The following is a 21,643-nucleotide window of genomic DNA, read 5'->3' as shown; positions in this document are numbered from 1 at the left end:
GCTTAGTCATTTTAGCCAAGGGGCCTAGATAAGAACGGAATCTAGTCGCTGAAGCCTCAAGGCCCAGCTCACACCAATTAAAAAAAAAAGTTGTGGACAAAAAGGGGCCACATACTAAACTTGACAAACCCAGGGGACATCTGCATGGAAATTTGTACAAACTCAGAGACCTAAAGGATGGTCAGAAATAAAAAGTTTCTAACTAAAAGTGAGTCATGTGGGTAGTCATGTCCTGAACTGGTATCTTTGACAAAGGTCAGTCTTTATCTTAACTGATTGTGTCCATTGTCATGTTGCTAGATGCAAACCTTTGCAATGTCTGACAGGTGCACACTGTCCCACCAGAGCAGGAGACCACAGAATCTCGTAACTGTTATCTTGTTCATCTGTATACCATCTCTACGTGCTGTAAATGTTCATTGTTAACTATCCTATATCCACCAATATAAAAGAAGTATGTGTGTCTTTGTTTTACTTTTAGCCAATCTCAGAGATTTCCTCGCTTTGCTTTCTCCTGCCTCCTTATTCTATCACCAATGAATATATAGCACCCTTACATCTTTTCCTTTGATTGTAATGTATAAAATAAGATTCAAAACTACCATTTTCTTAATCTGTTTAGATTTTGCTTCTTGGCAATTGTCATCAGTTTGGTTCAAATAAACATAAGTTTGATATTTCTTACATCAACAATGTTTTATACTGTTGTGGCATGACAGGGTCAAAGAAAGACCACTAGAGAATTGAAGTCCAAATAGCTGTTTATTAGCCGGCCGGCGTCTGATTCCAACCACCTGTGTGACAGAGTCTTCAGAGATCAGCCTCAATATGCTTTATTACATGCCTTTTATACCTTACAGCAAAAGTTTAATGATATAAGAAAATAGGATCTTCTTGATATAATGCCCAGCGCTATACCAATGCTGTATAGAATTAGTTTGCCTTGTGGATAACAGGAACACCCAGGCCCACCCAGGAATACCCAGGCACACCTGGGTATTTCAAGGTACATTAGGTCACACTTAGCCCTGAGCTGCACAAACACAATGCAAGCCTAATTTCTTGAGATTGTGGGGGAGGTCAAGTCTCTGATTCAAGACCTCCAGGCTCCAAGGATTCTGTCAGACACATAGCCAGCTCCCAACAATTTCTTGTTTCTGGGAATATTCCAATTTACTGTGGTTACTTTTATCTCTATGCTGTTGATTAAATTCTTTACAAAACAGGTTCAGCTACAGGGCACACAGTGACTTTCCCAATCATCAATTATGGAGCTATAAACAAGTCAGCACAATAATTTACCAATCATCAATTATGGGGTTATAAACATGTCAGCACAATACAATTTTATTTTCTAAAAATTTTGTTGCTATATAAGCACTGGGACATTAAAGAAACAAGCTACATACACAGATCTTTCCTATAATCTAGGAAAGTAAAATGTCAGAAGTCAACCAAATGTGATAAACTTAAAGTGCTAAAAAAACAAAGAAGACATTTTACAACTCTGGTCTCTGAAACAGTTAAGCTATCTTAGTTTATATCCTTCACTTTATAAGTGGCAGTGAAGGTCTGCTTGGATTGGAGGACCCAGAAATATGGACAGTTTCATGGCAGTGAAAACATAAAAACAACAAGTGATGAGCCCTTGGCAAAGGTTTTTGTTTTGTCTACTCGGGATTTGGAGGGTGCTTAGAGCTTTTGCTGAATTGAAACCACGAAAAATGGTGGCCGTCTTACTCCTTCCCAGGGCTCTGGGGAGAGGCAGCGGCCATTACCTTGAAGATTCAACCCCACCCAGTGGGCAATTGAAATGCAAATTTAAGCTCATTAACAACCAGCATCTGCCCCACCCTTGGGAAATCCCCTTATGCTGAACACCTGAGAAAGATTTTTATTCAACTGAAAAACCTAGGCTCTTCAAGTAACCCTGACTAATACCCTCCAGGCAAAATGCTAGAGGATAACTGAACATTTCCTGGGCTTGCAACTTGGCCCAGGAAAGTAAGACTTGACAGTGGTGTCTGTCTGTCTCTTGTCACAAGCAGCAAAGCATCCCAGAGGAGGGTAGTCAGAGAAGCTCTCAATACACATGGGCTTGCCAGGAACCATATCGACAATGGCAGCATCACCGGATTTCAAAAACTTAGCACCATTTCCAGCTTTTTCTCAGAAAAACAGACAATCATTTCCTTCAGCTCAGCAAATTTGTAAGAAATATGAGCTGTGTGACAATCCAGCACAGGTGCATATTCAGCACTGATTTGGCCTGGATGGTTCAGGATAATGATCTGAGCTGTGAAGCCAGCTGCTTCCATTGGTAGGTCATTTTTGCTGTGATTGGCCACACTGCCATGACAAACATCTTTGACAGACACGTTCTTGACATTGAAGCCTACATGGGCCCCAGGAAGAGCTTCGATCAAAGCTTCACAGTGCATTTCAACAGACTTTACTTCAGTTGTAACATTGACTAGAGCAAAGGTGACCACCATGCTGGGTTTGAGAACACCAGTCTCCACTCTGCCCACAGGGACAACACCAATGCCACCAATTTTGTAGACATCCTGAAGGGGCAGACACAGGGGCTTGTCCATTGGAAGAGCTGGTGGCAGGATGCAATCCTGAGCTTCAAGCAACGTGGTTCCACTGGCATTGCCATCTTTACAGGTGCCTTTCCATCCCTGAACCAAGGCATGTTAGCACTTGGCTCTAGCATATTGTCACAATTCCAACAGAAATTTGCACAAATGCTACTGTGCAAATTGGGTTGTGTCCAATTTCATAATATAGGTGCTGACTTCTTTAACGATTCCCTTGTATCTCTTCTGGCTGTAGGGAGGCTCAGGAAAATCCATTTTGTTATCACCAACAAGCCCACTCTTGAATATGCCTGCTTCCAAATCACCAACACCAGCACAACTATCAGGACTGCACAGTCAGCCTGAGACATGCCTGTAATCATGTTTTGATGAAGCCTCTGTGTCTTGGAGCATCAATGATGGTCACTTAACACTTGTTGGTCTCAAATTTCCACAGGGAGATATCAATGGTGATACTACGCTCATGTTCAGCTTTCAGTTTATCCAAGACCCAGGCATACTTGAAGAAGCCCTTCTCATCTCAGCAGCCTCCTTCTCAAATTTTTTGATGATTCTTTTGTCAATCCCACCACATTTGTAAATCAGATGGCCAGTAGTGATAGACTCGCTGGAGTGCATGTGTCTAATGACAATGATGTTGCTATGAGTCTTTTCTTTTCCCATTTTGGGTTTGATTTAGTGGTGGTTTTCATGACACCTATGTTCTGGTGGCAAACCTGTAGCAAAAAAAAAAAAAAAAAAAGCTCATTGTCTTTCTTTTCATTAGTGTCCACTCTTCTCTTTGATCTCATTATTGCTCATGTCTTTCCCTTTGGTGAGCTTTCTCTCTTGTTGCCAATTTTCAGCCTTCTGGAGACTTTACTTACATCTTTCAAAAACAAATTTTCAATGAACAATTCTGGTACTCAGCCCCCTCCCACCTTGCTTGGCATTTCCTTGGACAATGGTCAGTCAGGAACAGTCTGGATTCTAGAGGATGAAGAAGATAAGAGCAAACAAAATAATCATTTATTCAAGTCATCAGCCAAGGACCTAAACAAAGAGCCCTGTGGGTCTGGTGTCATTTGTTAGAGGTGATTAATTCTAGAGGCAAAGGTATATACTGTCTGGACCTCATTTCAACTTACCTTCCCTCCCATATCCAGATAAATTTTGCAACATTTATACTGCAATAGCAGCAAATGGGGAAGTAAATATATATGGATGATAGAGCCATAGATCACACAACAAAGTTATAAAGACAAATGAGGAAAAAAAATTACTTCTCTTCTAAAGTAGTTGACATAATCTTAATTTTTTGGTGATATATTTTCTGAAATATACTCTCATGTTACATCTATATTTAACAACAATTTGTTTTTTGTTATATATTTCAAAAATTTTTTAATTAATTAATTTATTATTGTTACAGATGTTTCTCCTTTTTCTCCCATTGATTCACCCCTCCCCCTTACTCCCCTCCCTAACCCCAGCTTTCTTGTCCATGTCCGTGTTCATGCATACGTGCATATAAGTTCTGTGGTTTATCTCTTCCCTCCCCACCCCCTCTTCTGGGGATTGTCAGTCTGTACCCCACTTCCATGTCTCTGGGACTACCCCATTCCTCAGACTGCTATGTTCATTATATTCCACAAATAAGTGAGATCATATGATACTTGTCTTTCTCTGTTCGGCTTGTTTCGCTTAGGATAATACTTTCCAGGTCCCTCCATGACGTCTCAAAGGATAAGGGATCTTTCTTTCTTACAGCTGCATAGTACTCCATTGTGTATATGTACCACTGCTTTTTTATCCATTCATCTACTAATGGACATTTGGGCTGTTTCCAGATCTTAGCTATAGTAAATAATGCTGCTATGAACATGGGGGTACATATATTCTTTCTGATTGGTGTTTCAGGCTTCTTAGGGTATATTCCTAGAAGTGGGATCACTGGGTCAAATGGAAGTTCAATTTTTAATTTTTTGTTTTTTTTTTATCCTCACCCGAGGATATTTTTCCATTTTTTGTACAGATAGAGTGGGAGGGAGAGAGAGGAAGGGAGAGAGAGAGAGAAACGTCGACGTGAAGAGACACATCGAGTGGCTGCCACCCGCACGACCAACCAGGGCCGGGGACAAACTGCAACCGAAGTACGTGCCCTTAGCGGGAACCGAACCCGGGTCTCTCCGGACCACAGGTCGATGCTCTAACCGCTGAGCCAAACTGGCCAGGGCATCAATTTTTAATTTTTTGAGGTAACATCATATTGTTTACCATAGTGGCTGCAACAGTCTACATTCCCACCAGCAGTGTAATAGTGTCCCTGTTTCTCCACACCCGCACCAACAATTGTTGTTTGATGATTTGTTGATGGCAGCCATTCTGATAGGTGTGAGGTGATACCTCATTGTTGTTTTAATTTGCATCTCCTTGATGATTAGTGATGTTTAGAATTTCTTCATATGTCCCTTGGCCATTTGTATGTCCTGTTTGGAGAGGTGTCTATTTCGTTCCTCTGCCTATTTTTTAACTGGGTTCTTTCTTTTCCTTTTCTTGAGTTGTATGAGCACTCTCTATATATTGGAAATTAACCCCTTATCTGATATATCTTTGGCAATTATGCTCTCCCATACAGTGGGTAGCCTTTCCGTTTTGATGATTGTATCTTTTGCTGTGCAGAAGCTTTTGAGTTTGATGTAGTCCCATGTGTTTATTTTTTCCTTTGTTTCTGTTGTGTTAGGTGATGTATCAGTGAAAATTCTACTGCATATGATGTCTGAAATTTTGTTGCCTACAGTTTCTTCTAGGATTTTTATGGATTCATGAGTCACATTTAAGTCTTTTATCCACTTTGAGTTTATTCTTGTGTATGGTGTAAGTTGATGGTCTAGTTTCATTTTTTTTTTTTTTTTTTTGCATGTAGCTGTCCAATTTTCCCAACACCATTTATTAAAGAGGCTGTCCTTACTCCACTGTATGCTCTTGCCACCTTTGTCAAATATTAATTGAGCATATTGCCTTGGGTCCATTTCTGGGTTCTCTATTCTGTTCCACTAGTCTATATGCCTATTCTTGTGCCAGTACCAGGCTGTTTTGATTACAGTCATTTTGTAGTATAACCTGATATCTGGTATTCTGATCCCACCTACTTTGTTTTTTCTTTTTCAAGATTGCTGTGGCTATTCGTGGTCTTTTTTTGGTTCCATATGAACTTTTGAAGTATTTGTCCTACTTCTGTGAAATATGTCATTGGTATTTTGGTGGGTATTGCATTAAATCTATAGATTGCTTTGGGTAATATGGACATTTTAATGATGTTAATTCTTCCAATCCATGCACAAGGTATGTGCTTCCACTTTTTTATATCTTCCCTATTTTTTTTTCAATGACCTGTAGTTTTCTGTGAATACATCCTTTATTTCTTTGCTTAAGTTTATTCCTAGGTATCTTAATTTTTTTGCTCCAATGGTAAATGGAATTGTTTTTTAGTTTCTCTTTCTGTGAGTTTATCATTGGTGTATAACAATGTTGTCGATTTTATGACATTAATTTTGTATCTTGCTGCTTTGCCAAATGTATTTAAGTCTAGTAAATTTTTGATTGGGGTTTTGTATGTATATTATCATGTCATCTGCGAATAATGACAGTTTTACTTCCTGCTTTCCAATTTGAATCCTTTTTAGTTTTTCTTTCTGTCTGATTGCTGTGGCTAAGACATCCAGTGCTATGTTAAATAAGAGTGGCGAAAGTGGGCATCCTTGTCTTTTTCCTGTTTGTAAGGAAAAGCTTTTAATGTTTGACTATTGGGTATGATGTTGGCTGTAGGCCTTTCATATATGGCTTTATTATGTCAAGATATAATCCCTCTATTCCCAGTTTGCTGAGTGTTTTTTATCAGAAATGGGTTCTGGATATTGTCGAATGCTTTTTCAGCATCTATTGATATAATCATATGATTTTTATCTTTCATTTTGTTTATGTGATGTATCACATTTATTGACTTGTGAATATTGTACCAGCCTTGCATCCCTGGGATGAATCCCACTTGGTCATGGTGAATAATTCTTTTGATATATTGCTGGATTTGACTTGCTAGTATATTTTTCAGTATTTTTGCGTCTATGTTCATCGGGAATCTTGGCCTGGAGTTTACTTTCTTTGTAGTGTCTTTTTCTGGATTTGGAATTAGAATTATGCTGGCCTCATCAAACAAGCTTGGAAGTCTTCCTTCTTCTTGAATTTTTTGAAATAGTTTGAGGAGAATGGGTATTAGTTCTTCTTTGAATATTTGGTAAAATTTCCCTGTGAAGCTGTTCAGTCCTGGGCTTTTGTTTGCTGGAAGAGTCTGATTACATCTTCAATTTCTTTTGTTGTTATTGGTCTGTTTAAGTTTTCTATCTCTTCCCGTCCAGTTTTGGGAGACTATGTGTTTCTAGAAATTTGTCCATTTCGCTTAGTCAAATTTGTTCATAATATTTGTTAATGATCCTTTGTATTTCTGTGGTGTCAGTTATTATTTCTTCTATTTCATTTCTGATTTTATGTATTTGGGTTCTCCCTCTTTGTTTCTTGGTGAGTCTAGCTAAGGGTCCATCAATCTTGTTTATCTGTTCGAAAAACCAGCTCTTTGTTTCATTGATCCTTTGAATTGTTTTTTTTTGTTTGTTTGTTTCTATGTCATTTATTTCTGCTCTGATCTTTACTATTAGCTTTCTTTTACTTGCTCTGGGGTTTTCTTTTTGTTTGCTTTCTAGTTCTTTAAGTTGGGAGGTTAGATAGTCTATTAGAGATTTTTCTTGTTTCTTAAGGTAGGCCTTTAGTGCTATGAACTTCCCTCTCAGAACTGCTTTCGCTGCATCCCATAGATTTTGTGTTGTTGTGTGTTCATTTTCATTGGTTTCCAGATAGTTTTTAATTTCTTCTTTGACCTTCGTGGTAACCCATTCATTGTTCAATAACATGCTGTTTAGCCTCCATGTTTCTAAATGTCTTTGCATGTTCTTGTTGCAATTGATTTCCAGATTCATGCCATTGTAATCTGAGAAGATGCTTGATATGATTTCAATCTTCTTTAACTCGTAGAGACTTCATTTGTGTCCTAACATGTGGTCTATCTTTGAGAATATCCCTTGTGCACTTGAGAAGAATGTAAATTCTGCAGTTTTGGGGTATAATTCTTTGTAGATATCTATCAAATTCATTTGATCTAGTGCTTCATTTAGAGTCTGTGTTTCCTTATTAATGTTTTGTGTAAAAGATCTATCCAGTGATGTCAGTGGGGTATTAAAGTCCCCTGCTATGATTGTATTACTGTTGATTTCTCCTTTGAAGTCCTTCAAAAGACTTTTAATATATGTTGGTGCTCCTATATTGGGTGCATATATGTTTACCAAGGTTATATCTTCCTGTTGGATAGATCCTTTTGATATTATGTAGTGGCCTTCTTTGTCTCTAGTTTTGGCCTTCATTTTGAAATGTAATTTATCAGATATGAGTATTGCTACCCCAGCTTTTTTTTTTTGCTTTTTGTTGTTGTTGGCTTGAAAGATTTTTTTCCATCCCTTCACTTTTAACCTGTGTGAGTCTTTTGTCATGAGGTGGGTTTCCTATAAATAACATATATGTGAGTCGTGCTTTCTTATCTAGTCAGCTACTCTGTGTCTCTTTATCGGAGGATTCAAATCATTCACATTTAAGGTGATAATTAATATGCACTTATTTATTCTTATTTTTGTTTAATGTGGTTCTATTTTTCTTCCTATTTCTTCTACTAATTACAGCAGTCCTTTTAGCATATCTTGCAGTGCTGGTTTGGTATTAATATATTCCCTTAGCCTTTTTTTTTTGTCTGGAAAGCTCTTTATTTGACCTTCTACTTTGAATGATAGCCTTGCTGGGTAGAGTAGTCTTTGATTCAGATCCTTGTTTTTCATAACCTTGATTACTTCATGCCACTCCCTTCTGGCCTGTAGTGTTTTTGTTGAGAAGTCAGCTGAAAGCCTTATGGGGTTTCCTTTGTAGGTAACCTCTTCCTTATTTCTTGCTGCCTTTAGGATTCTCTCTTTGTCTTTAATTTTTGGAATTTTAATTACTATGTGTCTTGGTGTGGGCCTGTTTGGGTTCTTCTTATTTGGAGCTCTCTGTGCTTCTTGAACTTGAATGCCTTCTTCCTTCACCAAGTTAGGAAAGTTTTCTGTCACTATTTCTTCAAATATATTCTCTAACCCTTTACCATTTTTTCCTCTTTGAGGACTCTTATGATGTCAATGTTATTACTTTTCCAGTTGTCACACAGTTCTCTTAAGCTGTCTTCCTGTTTATAATTTTTTTTTTCCTTTTGGTTTTCTCATTGGTTGATTTTTTTCTACCCTGTCTTCTAATTCACTGATCCAGTCCTCAGCTTCCTGTATTCTGCTGGTTAGTCCTTCCAATGTGTTCTTAATTTCTGCTATGTCATTCTTCATTTCCACTTAGTTGGCTTTCAATGTTTCTATATCTTTACTCATGGTGCTGATGTCCTTACTCATGCTGTTAAGCTTCCTCAAGATCATGGCTCTGAACTCTACCTGTGATAATTTGCTTAGCTGCATTTCATTGATCTCATCTTTGATAGAGTTCTCTTGTTCTTTCATTTGGGATTTGTTTCTGTGTTTCACCATTTTGGCTATCTCCGTGGGTTTTCGAGCCTGCCAAATTTTCCCTGTGGGTGTTGGTGTTCTGCTGTTTGTGGCTCCCTCTACTGGGTTTGTATGAGCCTGGGTGGGCCCACATTAAACACCACTGTCAAGTCTAACTTTCCCAGGTAGAGTTGCATGACCAGGAAAGGTTCAGTTATCCTGTAGCTTTTTCCTGGTGACTATTAATCTCAGTTACTCAGTGCTTTGGAATGTAGCTCTTGTGTTCTGCATAAGTGGTGTTCCAGTGGGTGGGATAGATACTGGTTGTTAATGAGCCTCAATTTTTATTTCTTTGCCTCACTTGGGAAAGGCTGAATCTCCAAGTGGGGGAGGCGAGGCTGCTGCTTTTCCCCACAGCTCTGGGAAGGAGCACACTCGCCACCGTCCTTTGTGGCTGCAACTCAGCAAAAACTCTGAGAGCCCTCCAAATCCTGGGTGTCCCCACAGAGTTCCAGTCCAGTCTGCCCTTCCTCTGCTATAGGTGAGTGGCTGTGGCTGTATTAGTGCTCTGTCCTGGCTCTCTGTGCTGTGGAGTGGGCTTGGTTTTTATTCCCCAAGGGCGCTCCTCATGTCTAAGGCTGCTGCTGTCTGTGTGTTCCCAGTCTGCCACCCTCTCACACCTCCACAGATCCTACCAGTGTCCCTGGTTATATGGTCCTGTCCTGCTGCTTTTCTGTTGCTTTTTTTCAAGGATTTGTCTTTATTTTCATTGTAATTCCCGTTTGGTCCTGGGAGATTATCTCCGTAGCTTATATTCACTCCGCCTGCATTTTCACATCCTCTAAGCCTATCTTGTGTGCAGCTGGGTCACACAGACCTTTCTGGTGCCCCCAACTCTGCATGTCCCTGGGTAATTGGTTTGCACTGTCCCTTTGGGGATCAGGCTCTATGCCTATGTTATGGGCTGCTGTTCGAATAGGCTTCTCTGGTGGTTCAGCACCCCGCAGGTCCTGTGGGTAACTGGATGGCACAGTCCTTGCTGGGTTGCACAGGCCTCTCTGGTGCCCCTGCACCCTGACAGTTCTGTGGGCAGGCAGCTGGATTGCAACAGTCTCTCTTGGGCTCCGGCTTCCCTCTGCTCCTGTGAGCTGCTGGACCGCACAGGCCTCTGTGGAGCCCCAGGTCCTGCCACTGGCGGCTGGGGAGTGCTGCTGCCCCATGGGGCTCAACTCCTGCTTAGCTTTTGGTGTAGTTTTTGGGGATGGGTCTCAGCTGCTGGTTTGTGCTTCTGTTTCTGGGGATGGGTGTCTGCTCCCCAGCCTCTGTTGCTGGGGGTGTATCTCGACTCTGATCAGGCTGCTACTGTGGTGGATGGTGCTGGGCTCTGGGCTGTCTGAGGCTTCTGTGACCAGCACCTTGGCAGCTCCACTGCTATGCACCAGTCTGTGTTGACACAATGTGCCCACTGGTCCGATGATGCCAGGTGTGCTGGTGGGCTCAGGTTGCTGGGCCCTAGCCACTCCCACTGCCTCCTCCCAGGGAAGACGTGGGATCTTCCACAATTGTGTGGCCTCCCAGTGGCTCAGGGGGAAGCACCCTGAAGGGCCGCTTACCACAGTAGCCGGCTGCTCAGTCCACAGCACAGGAACTTTCTGCTCCGTGGCTCTGCACTGCTGGGGTTTGGTCTTCCATCTTCATGTCCACTCACACTCTCACACACTCGCTCACTCTCTCTCACACTCACCCTCCCTCTGGTCCTGTCCATGGCCATCTTCTCTTCAGTAAAAATCAAAATTTTTTTTTTTTAAAAAGATTTTTGCATGCTGCATAAGCATGGAAAATTGCCTACTCCTCTTCCCTCTCTCCTAGAATCCTATTAAAAGGCCTGTAAAGGAAGTAGAAAAATACAAAAGTCTAAGATGACAAAGTGAATTGGATAAGAAACAGCATCAGCTGAGAGAGATTTCAGCACAACTTTGGGTTCTGGGGGATTTATATATTAGTGTCTGCAGAGAGGGAATGTGATGGGAGCCAAGAATTCCTCTTTAGAACAACAGAAAGGTTTCGCACAGGTGCCATGAGGCGAAAGGCTAAGAAGGGGATATGTGTGGGGAGTCTGTCTATGGAGCCATTAGACATCCTCTCCTATCCTCATGAAGTTAGGCACAATCCTCCCACCTCTCAGACATTAGTTTATTCTCTAGAGTATTGATTCTCAACCTTCCTAATACCATGACCCTTTAATACAGTTCCTCATGTTGTGGTGACTCCCAACCATAAAATTATTTTTGTTGATACTTCATAACTGGAATTTTGCTACTGTTATGAATCGCCATTGGAAATATGTGTTTTCCAATGGTCTTAGGCGACCCCTGTAAAAGGGTCATTTGACCCCCAAAGGGGTCATGACCCACAGGTTGAGAACCGCTGCTCTAGAGAAACTGAATTTAAAAAATTTTGGAGAATCACAGTGAAGAGGAGTGGGGAGAAATTAGATATAAATGGAAAAAAAGGAATTAAGTGAAAAGCTATCCATAGTATAGTAGGTGTTCAAGCCCTTCCTCTCACTTTGCTTATAGGAAATTGGAGCCATCCCTGAAGATAAGATTAGAAGATTATTCTCTGAAGCCTTTTAATAAACCTAGAAAAAAGATCCCAGGTGCTAACTTTGGAGGACCGTCCAATGAAAAAGTGAACTTGTCAGTTGATCTCCCTGAGGTGAGTACCTACAGTCTCACAATGCTCAAATATGAATGAAGGAGCAAGATCATCAGACATTTATGAATAATTTCCCAAATGAAAGAGAGACAGCAATAAGGTATGAAGGGAGGAACATGGAGGAAACATACCATGCTGAAAACAAAACAAAACGAAACAATTAATATTCTAGGGTAGAGGAAGAAAGGTGAGATTATAAAGGGATAGAACGAGGGTGATCTTTGTAGTGATGCATCTTACATGAATAAAGGACATAGAAAAGGACACACACACACACACACACATGCACACACACACACACACACACACACACATCGTACCTATATTAATTCCCTGGTTTTGATATTGCATTACAAGTATGTAAAATGTAACTACTGGGGGAAACTGGACAAAGTATACTTGGGACCTCCCTCTTTGCAATTTCCTGCCAATCTATAATTATTTTAAAATAAAAAGTAAAAAAAAAACCCTCAACTAGAAAATATATTATCAAGAGAAGATAATATCAAGGGAAGATATTACATCCAAAGCAAGAATAAGATACTATATAATCAAAATAAGAAAACTTTCCTTGGGATTAAAAATAATACATCTCAAAAAAAAAATTAAGGATTGAAAGACGATACTGAAAAAAAATCTCACATAAAGTAGAAGTGGAGTTAAAGCAATTAAAAATATGGGAGAAAAATAAGAAAATTAGTCTAGAATATCTAGTATGACCTAATAGGAGTTTCATAAGGGAGAAGAGAGAAATAGGGCAGGAAATCATCAAAGCAATAAAATGAGGTAACTTCTAAGAACTAAAGTACTTGAGTTCCCAAGTGACAGGACTCACTGAGTGTCCATCACAACAAGTGCAAACAGACACACACCAAAGCTCATCATTGTGAAATTGCACATTGTGAAACACAAAAAATTGAGTTTCTGAAAGCTTCTGGAGAGTAAAAACAAATGCATCAGGCCAGCACCAGACCCCTGAATAGCCGTCTCAGGGTTAGAAGACACCGGCTCAATGATGAGCGATAGTGTGCTTCCATCCAGAATTCTGTAAATGCATTGAGGTCAGAATTAGGGCATTTTCAAAGACCTCAACACAGCAATCTTATTTTTACACTTCTTTAGGAAACTACTTGATAATGTGCTATGAAACAAAGGATTAAACCAAGAAAGAGGTACACTTAGGTCCACAGAAGAGAGACCGTGATACAGAAGATGGAAAAAAGCTCTGAGATGGCAGTGAAGGAAAATGACAGGATGAAGTTTGTGCAGCAGGAAACAGGCCATCCTGGAGCAGGAGAGCAGAGGGCTCCAGTGAAAACTACAAAGTAGCTGATACGTGTGAGTGTTTGAAAAATACTAGTGATGGGCATATGACAATAATAAAGGAGTATTTTTTTAGTATCTTTTTTTTAAATCCTCAACTGAGGATACTTTCCATTTATTTTCAGACAGAATGTGAGGGAGATATATATATATATATATATATATATATATATATATATATATTAATTGCTTGCCTCCAACCAGGGCCAGGGATGAACCACAACCAAGATGCGTGCCCTTGACCAGATTTGAACCAGCGACACATTGGTCTGTGAGCCGATGCTCTAACCACTGAGCAAAACCGGCTAAAGGAGTATTTTTTAAAATTAGCTATAAAAATTAGCTACAGGTACATAAAGTATCTGGCAGAGCAAAGCAAATTCTTATTCTAAGAAAAATGAAGGATTATATGATGCTTGGGCATAGTGTACCAGTCACTGAAGGGGTGATATTAGACTTCACAAAAGGTTGTGTTGTAATTACTGAAAAGATGTTAGGAAGAGAGGTAGGCATGGGAAAGAAGTAAATTAGACTTCTTTTCTACAGTGGCAGAAAGTAAAAAAAATATTATTAAAATAGAATAAAATGCCCTGGCCGGTTTGGCTCAGCAGTTGGAGCATCGGCCTGTAGACCAGAGAGTACTGGGTTCAGTTCCCACTAGGGGTACATACCAAAAAAAAAAAAAAATAGAATAAAAAATTACAGTTTAAGTATGTTGTGAAACTATAGATGTAAATAAAAGCAGAAAGAGTTCGAAAGTGGAGACTGGTTGCTGCTAGGAACAGGACTTGGGGAAATAGAGGGCTAGGGATTTCCTCATAAGCCTTTAGAACCCTTAAGTTTTAAGAAGTAGGTACCTATACATTAAAAATTATAAGGATAATATAAAAACTTTCATAAGTATTCTGTGTAATTAAAATGAGTAAAAATGAAAATTATTTAAAATAAAACTGAACCTTGGCTGATTTGGCTCAGCAGTTAGCGTGTAGGCCCATGGACCAGAGAGTCCTGGGTTTGGTTTCCGCTAGGGGCATGTACCTTTGTTGCAGTTTGTCCCTGGCCCCGGCTGGGGTCGTGTGGGTGGCAACCACTCGATGTGTTTCTCTCACATTGATGTTTCTCTCTCTCTTTTCCTCCATCTTTCCCTCCCACTCTATCTGAAGATACATGCAAAAGTGTCCTCAGGTGAGAATAAAAAAAAAAATTATCATTTGCTGTGTGATTGTTATTAACTGAGAAAGATCCTACTCTCTTTGCATTCTGATTTATCAGGCTTTTACAAATGCACCAAAGTGACATCTCGCAGTTCTGATTTTAATACAGATTTATTATTTATTTATTATTATTTATTAAACAAATTATTTTTTATTTATTTATTAAACAAATAATTTAAAATGTTTAAGATTATAACAAATAAATCACAAACCTGTCAGTCTTCAAAGTCTCTCTGAAGACAAAGATGATTTTTCTTGACATCTGCATTGCTCAAGTTTCCTGCTATAGGAAACTGCGCCCCCACAGCCTTGCACAAATGTCATTCCCTGCCCAGTCAGTGATGGACTAGACGCAGCTTGCGGCATGCCATGCTTGTTTCCTGTCCTCTGCTGATTTGATCAAGAATGGGCAACTGACTTGAGGGAAGGCAATTCATTGACTGGCCAGCAACCTCTGGTACATTAAACTAAACTGAGCTAATCAAATGCTCTGTCTTGGAAATTTGAACTTAGAGAATGGAAAGATGGAGTCAGTTGGTGCCAGTGAAAACATCAAAACATTGACACAGGTTAAATCAGGGATCATAAAAAGTCATGGCCACATTCCAACCAAAGTTATAAAGAATCAAAAACCGAGTAAATAGAGGAAGCCTGTTGGTGGTAGGACGAGAATAAAGAGATCCCCAGAGTGCAAATAAGTCATATTAAAATCAGAGCCATAAAGTGTGGGAGCGCCAAGAGTGCAGGAAGCCTGCCTAGTCTGCTGGTCAGCCCTCTCTTGCAGTAGACAGAAGAATGAGCCCCCAAAGATGTCTCTGTCCTAACTCTGGAACCTGTAAGTGACTATGCTATGTTACATGGCAATGGGAGAATTAAGGTTTCAGATGGAATTAAGGCTTCCAATCAGCTGATCTTGAGATAGGGAGATTATTCGGAATCATCTGAATGGGCCCAATGTAATCACAAGGTTTCTTATAAGAGGGAGATAGAAGAGGATGTGTCTGAGAGATAGCCATGTGAGGAAGCCTGACATTGCTGGCTTTGAAGCTGGAGGAATGAGGCCATGAGCCAAGGAATGTAGGTGGCTTCTAGAGGCTGGAAAAGGCGAGAACACGTACTCTTTCCTTAGAACATTCAGAAAGATCGCAGCCCTGCTGACACCTTGACTTTAATCCAGTGAGGTCATTTCAGACTGCAGACCTCCAGAACTGTAAGATCATGCTTGTGTTATTTTAAGCACTGGTTTGTGGTAATTTGTTACAGGAGCTATAGGAAATGAGTACAACTTTCTGAATATTATTCTTGCTGCCCTTGAGTAGTCTTTACATTGACGTTAGGGAGTTACAGCATTTTAAAGGACACATCTCTGCTCTAACAAAAATTGGCTATAGCAGGAAAGCTGCTTCTTTCAAGACTATAGCTTCTCCTGCTGCTTATCAACTTCTTTCAGCTATGTTGGTTAGGTCCGAATCAAAATCGATGGCTTGCATTTGGGTACCATCACACTTGGAAATTTAATTGTATTCTATAATAGTTGGTAATCTGATTTTTATTTTTCTCTTGCCTGATCAAGGACTATTTAAAGCAGCAGTCTTTCCAGAAAGTACTGCCCTCTGGCAGTATGTCAGAGTCTATTTGCCAGGAAAGGGTTGAGAAAGAGGCAATAATGAGGTTTCCTGGTGCCTGGAGGTGGTGACAGACGGTTTGTGGTCTCTGTCCTTGCAACACCCACCATCCTGTCTGATGCAACCCTTGTGATGCAGCGTGGAAGGCAGCAGGAGCCAGCTCGTTTGACCTACTTCCTCATACTCCAGCACAGGTATTTGATAGTCACATATTCATTAAGTTGCATAAAATTCTCAGCATGTGGAGATAGCAAAACATGACCGTTCTAGTGATGAGTTTATGCAAGAAAAGGAGAAAAAGCAGAGTGACGCACATCCTAGTTTTGACACAGATGTGCCCACAGGCTTCCAGTCACCTGGGGCTCTGCTCTCAGCTTCTCTGGCGGTGCTGATGGCTGCCTGTTGAGAAGAGGAACAGAGCAAACCTCTTTCTGGTTCCTTAGTAAAGAGGCTGGTCCTACTTTGGAATAAGCTGAAGAAGTGTGGTATCCTTTCAGCAGCAGCCTTGTCTCATTTATTTTTTCCTTTTAAAAACAAAATATCTAAAGCTGGCCCCAGGTGAAATAGTGAAACATTTAATCCACTTATGTGGGATTTATGCAGTATTTACTTCCCACAAAATTCAGAAGTGTTAAATAACAAAACCATGAGAAAACAGGAGTTTTAAACAAAGACAATTAAAATAGCTACAAAAAGGGCATCATTTTTCTCTATTAAATGATTAAATATTTTAAAAGGCAATCCTCAGTGTGTTGGTGAGTGTATGGTGAAAAGGATCATGTAGCTTGCCGGCTGTCCGTGAGTTGGGGCATAGATTTTCCAGAAAGCAAATTTCTGTATCAAAAACCTTAAACATGTCGATATTTATAACCCTAAAATTATACTGTTCAGAATCTACCATTTTTTAAACTCATTTTTTTTCTTTTCCTCACTTGTGAAATAAAAATTATTTCATAGAGTGGTTTGAGAAATAAATAATGGCTAACTGGCATACAATGTGTGCTTGACAAGTATTAGGCATAATTATTAATGAAAAAATAAAAATAATCTTTTCAGGTGAAAATTATTACCACAGTGTGGCATAGACATTTGGAGCATCAGTTACTCCATGTGCTTGAGCAAACCTAAAAACCATTTTAGGAAGAGAGCCCACCTACTTCCCATTCAGTTCCTGTTTTAAAAACACAGTGTAAACTTATTATCTCATACTTTCTGTATTTCAGAAGGCCAAGTAACTTGACTAGTTTCTCTGCTGAGAATCACACAAGGCTCATGTGACTACATAGGGTCCAACTGGCTAACCTAGGATAATCTCCTGCTCTTCATGTCAAGTGGCTTGTAACTCTAGGTCCATGATTCAAGTCTCTCTTGCAATTTTCCATTATATATTTTCAGGATCCCAGAATTAGAGTGTAGACAAACTGTAGGGGAATGGGGTGGGGTGGAGTGATCATTATTCAGCCTAGCAGAGTAGGTAATAAAATGCCCATAAATCTTTCATTATGAAAAATTTGACCAATTAAGATACATGTGAAGAATTCATTTTTTTCACTCAGTTCTGGAAATAGTCTCTTAAAATGTCTCAAAGTTATGTAAATTGGAGATAACTATTTAATTCAGACATATTATCATAAAAAAAGTTAAGGAATTATTTGACATAGGAAAACTAAACATGTTATTTTTATGCATTACTTTTGGGCAAACAGTGTTCTCCTTAGGAAATAGTCTAGTGAGCACTTAGTGCCTGGAATTGTGTGTTTAGTGCGGGTTTATTCATCTTTATCAGTGGACACTACTGTAGGACTAGGGTCTGGGTCTATTTAGAAGGTCTTGGAAGACGGTGCCTTTCTGGCCCCAAAGAAAAGGGAATTCAGATTGGCTTGGCTGGTAATGCCTAGACTGTGGTTTGGATGGGCAAATCAAGTTCTGTTGTGAAAGAAAAGTGAAGAAGCTGTTTGGGAAAGTAGTAAAGACAGTCTACTATAGGAACCTTCTATTCTCAGAGAATAAAGAAGAGGGAGCTTCACGCAGTGGTTATAGGATGGAGACCCAGGTCACCGGGACCTGAGCAAATGGAAGGTCAGAATGGGGAGGAAGCTTGTCATGGGGTGAGAGGAGGGTCTGCAGGAACAGACCCATAGCTTGTGCCAGGTGCCTCTTCTGTGCCTGTGCATTGTCTCCAATGATGTCTTCGGGTATGTGGAGACCTCCTTCCCCTCCACCTTCACCTCCAAGTGGCATGTGGGATAAACCTGGGCTCCAATTGTTCTGTGACTCTCCCAGCAGTGCCCCCAGGCTTGCTTCTGTCCAGTATCCTACAGTGCAGACACCGCCCACAGCTCCTCAAGATACTTACAAGTGTAAACCCAAAAGGAACCCTGGGGACTTGCTGAGAGGAGCCCCCTGCTGTGCTTGGGCAGGGATCTGAATAAGATCTAGACCTTCAGGCTGGAACAATGTTTATTGGAGAACATCCCAATTACCTTTATAAGGTGGTATTGTTTTCCTACTTAAAAACTTATTTAGCTTTTCACAGTGCATATTATCCACTTTGTCCTTGACAACTACAAATAGCTGTACAGTTGTCCCTCCCTCGCCACTTCTTGCTTCCACTTTCATGGCTTCACTCTATCCCACCAAAGTCGGAGCGTGAAGTGGCGAGGGAGGACTGTATAAATAAAGAATCCTACTTCACGGAAATTCATTTACGGCAGTAGAGTTTGGAACTGTGATAAACGAGAGCTGACTGTAGTTCTATTTGCTCTGTAAGATGGAGGGACAGGAGCCATTCTAGCAGTCACGATAACAAACACCCTCTATTATCAGAATGGAATGAGTACAACTGGGAAGTAAATGCAGGGACATTTAAGTGTTCTTTGAGCTTTGCCAAAATAAATATTATAGATAATTTGGGGTTTCGTTCTTCATGTATTGTCAAACAACAGGGGAAAATAAAATAAGAAAGTTGCAGTCAGGGCAATTCTTCCTATGATGCATAATATTACAAAGACATGCCCTTGTCTGGATGCTGTTTCAGGGACAGTTTTCTAGGCCAAGAGAATTTTCACTCAATGTCAATTGGAAATCTAGTGTCTGGGCAGATATTTCCCTATTAGATAATGACTTTTTCTAACAGTTTCTGTATCTCTTCTAGATCTTATGGATACTATTGATCTGCTTGTTGAGCCAAATTTTACATTACTATAAATTACTTACTGATATATTACTATAAAATTCTTACTTTTTACCACCTCATTTCTTAAATTAAAAGTGTATGACAGAAACAAAAGTGACTCAGGGATCAAAAAGCACAATTTGTGTGCATCTTTTATTAGTACAAAAATTTTATACAGCCCATAAGCTAAGTGAAATTGAGCCAGAGAAAAATAAAAGGATAAAATCAAGCTATTATTTTAACAGTTTCAACAAGCCCATGGTTTGCACCAAAGTTTTTAAAATTATGGTAAGTGGCTTGCCTGAGTTTCTAAGGACAACGCCAATTGACCCCATAAAGTTTCAACTTAAGGAAATCTAGTCATAATAAGTGTTCTGGAGATACCTCTGGTTTCTGCAAGATTTCTTAACATCAGCTTTCTGTACTTGAAATATAGTGAAAATTTAACTGGTTTAGATTTTACCAGTGATCTGACAAATTCAGGAAGTTTCTGAGGAAATGCCATTAAGGATATCCGACAACATTTCCCTTTGAGGAGACTGAACCTTATTTGCCTCATGCTCTGGGGACCAGGAAACATCCTTTCCAATTTTCAAGAACAGCTGAGTAGAAATTCTCTCAAAGGGGACAAATGTTTCCAGGGCCTGGACTCCAGCATTGTCTGTGGGCCACAAGGGGCCTGATGGTGAAGGCAGCATGGCTGCCTGTTTGAGCAAGTGATACTCAGTGAGGGGTGGAAGCGGTGGAGGGCAGGACAGAGTGAATTGACCCCTTCTCTCCACAGCCCTCTATAACCTCTTCCAAGGACTGATTCTTTCCTAACCTCTGCAAGATATGTCTGGCAGGTCCAGAAGTCCTTCCGGCCCTTTTGAGTAATAAGAGCAGCAAAAAAGCATCCAGTCCAGTGTAATAAGGACACTCCAAGCCAAGCAAGTAAGAACAGTACTGTGTTAAGCTTGACACAGTGGAGTAGGGGCTGTGATCAGAGGTATCTGCCCCACTACTACCCTCCGCAGACCTACTCTCCCATTGCTTAGCTGCAGTTTCTGACCCTTTCAGCTCGGTCTCCCACGGGGCAGGGCATTGGGAGAAAGGACACAGTCTTATGTCCCTGGCCTTCTCATGATTTGAAAGTGTGCCTTTTGGGCTTTCTGGGTATTCAAAGCTGACTCTCTTGGGCGATTATGTGGGTTTCTTGGAGAGTCCCTCACTCACCAGGTATCTTCCACTAGCTATCACTAAACTAGTTTTGTCCACCTCCTTTCCAAGTTCTGTATAACACTTTGATTTGAAATGCTCCGTATAATACCCCGATTTAGAAATTTATCATTTTATTTTAAGCATCTGGGAGAGGCTAAAATGGAAACAGCAAGAGTTCCATTTTAGCATCCTGTTACAGTTGCTAACCAACACCAAATAATAGTGTAGCAACCTAAGAAGAGGTGATATCAAATGGGTTCATAAAGTGCTAACGTGTAAACAAAGAGAAGCTTAGCCTGGTGAGTTCTACTGACAAGGATTCAGAGGCAAGTCAGTGCCCAGTAGGTGAAAGTGTTAGGATTGATTAGTAATGTCTGCATTGAACTGGTGACTGTGATGACGTAGGACTTGGAGTTTGTTCTCCCAATAGATGGTGTGGTGTTCAATAACAAACCAGATCTTACAGTTTGTTCCCAGGCTTTCTTGATTTGCTGATTTAGAGCACTTTTTAAATTCTTTTAAGAGGTATATAGAAGTAGTTGATTTCATCCTTGCCAGTAGGTCATATGGACCAGTGTTTGATGAGATGAAAGAATACAGGCCACTCCACAGAAGGGCTCATAGGTAAATCAATTTACTTAAACTTGTTCCCAGTCTAACAAATAAACCTAAGTGCAATCAGGTTTAAAAGGTAGTTAAGAGCAGATTGAAGGGGGAAAAAATGAGCTAGAAACGGATTACTCTAGTAGAGGAATCCAATAAATATTTGTTATTTATAACTCTTTGCGAGCGTAGCTGATTAGAGTATAATATTGCTATCATTGTTAGGACTCATTTGGCTGGAGAGAACAGAAAAATTTTGGTGCTAAAACTGATCAGAAATAGATTTCTTTTCATGTACAAGGTAGGCAATAATAGGTGATTTATGGTATCATTAAGGATCTAGGTTTCTACTTTCTATTTTCAAAGTCACTTCATGACCCAAAGTGACTGCTGAAATTCCAGTCATGTTGTCTGCATTCTAGGCTGGAGGAAAGGAGAAAGACCAAAGAACCATAGGGTCTTTTCTCAAATCAATTTGCTTCCTTTAAACAACTTCCCAGGAGTCCTACCAATGTTTTCACTCATATTTTATTGACCAAAATTTAGTGATCAGATCTAGCTTCAAGAGAGTCTGGGAGATGTA

General features: G+C 40.0%; 2 pseudogenes; both read right to left on the bottom strand.

The window, feature by feature from the left end:
- LOC118622478 overlaps window positions 1–14,716 on the bottom strand; it is a 53,975-nt pseudogene extending 39,259 nt beyond the window's left edge.
- The window catches only part of LOC118622477, a 44,025-nt pseudogene continuing 25,682 nt past the window's right edge, over window positions 3,301–21,643 (bottom strand).

This window comes from Molossus molossus, unplaced genomic scaffold (genome assembly GCF_014108415.1).
Source record: "Molossus molossus isolate mMolMol1 unplaced genomic scaffold, mMolMol1.p scaffold_m16_p_9, whole genome shotgun sequence".
In the NCBI taxonomy this organism is placed as follows: domain Eukaryota; kingdom Metazoa; phylum Chordata; class Mammalia; order Chiroptera; family Molossidae; genus Molossus; species Molossus molossus.
This window is presented reverse-complemented; position numbering and strand designations above follow the sequence as displayed.